Source organism: Bos indicus, chromosome 12 (assembly GCF_029378745.1).
Source record: "Bos indicus isolate NIAB-ARS_2022 breed Sahiwal x Tharparkar chromosome 12, NIAB-ARS_B.indTharparkar_mat_pri_1.0, whole genome shotgun sequence".
Classification (NCBI taxonomy): Eukaryota; Metazoa; Chordata; class Mammalia; order Artiodactyla; family Bovidae; genus Bos; species Bos indicus.
In genome coordinates, this window is record NC_091771.1 from 26,339,136 (window position 1) to 26,339,710 (window position 575).

General features: G+C 42.4%; 1 non-coding gene across 1 annotated transcript; it reads left to right on the plus strand.

The window, feature by feature from the left end:
* The first annotated feature begins 218 nt into the window (after positions 1 to 218).
* TRNAC-GCA (transfer RNA cysteine (anticodon GCA)) lies at positions 219 to 291 on the plus strand. The gene has a single exon. It is a non-coding gene; the product is annotated as a tRNA-Cys (tRNA).
* Positions 292 to 575: the final 284 nt, after the last annotated feature.

Genomic DNA, 575 nt, shown 5'->3' on the forward strand with positions numbered 1-575 from the left:
CAGGGCACTAAAATAACTCCACTACTGTTTGGGCTCTGGCCATGCTGGCTTGACTCCTGAACATGTTTCCTTGAGGCGAGTGTCCCTGAAATGCTCTGGGGAAAACTGGAGATGGTTTAAAATCATAGCCTTGAAATTCATCCTAATCACAAATTTGATCTTTTCAAAGAGAACATGCTCCTGAAGGAATTTTACACATGGTAGCAGACTTAGAAGGCTTCCAGGTGGCTCAGCTGGTAAAGTGTCTGCCTGCAATGCAGGAGACCCAGGTTCGATTCCTGGGCCAGGAAAGATCCCCTGGGGAAGGAAATGGCAACCCACTCCAGTACTCTTGTCTGGAAAATTCTATGGATGAAGGAGTCTGGCAGGCTACAGTCCATAGGGTCTCAAAGAGTTGGATACGACTGAGCAACTTCACTTCCACTTTTTCATCAGATTTAGAAAGCTTTTAGTGATAAAGCAATAATTCAAATGTTAGTTTGAGGTGCATTCTAAATGGTGACAAATGTGGAGAGAGGGGAATTGAAAAAACCAAATAGAATCTAATAATTTATGATAATAAATTTCATGAAGGG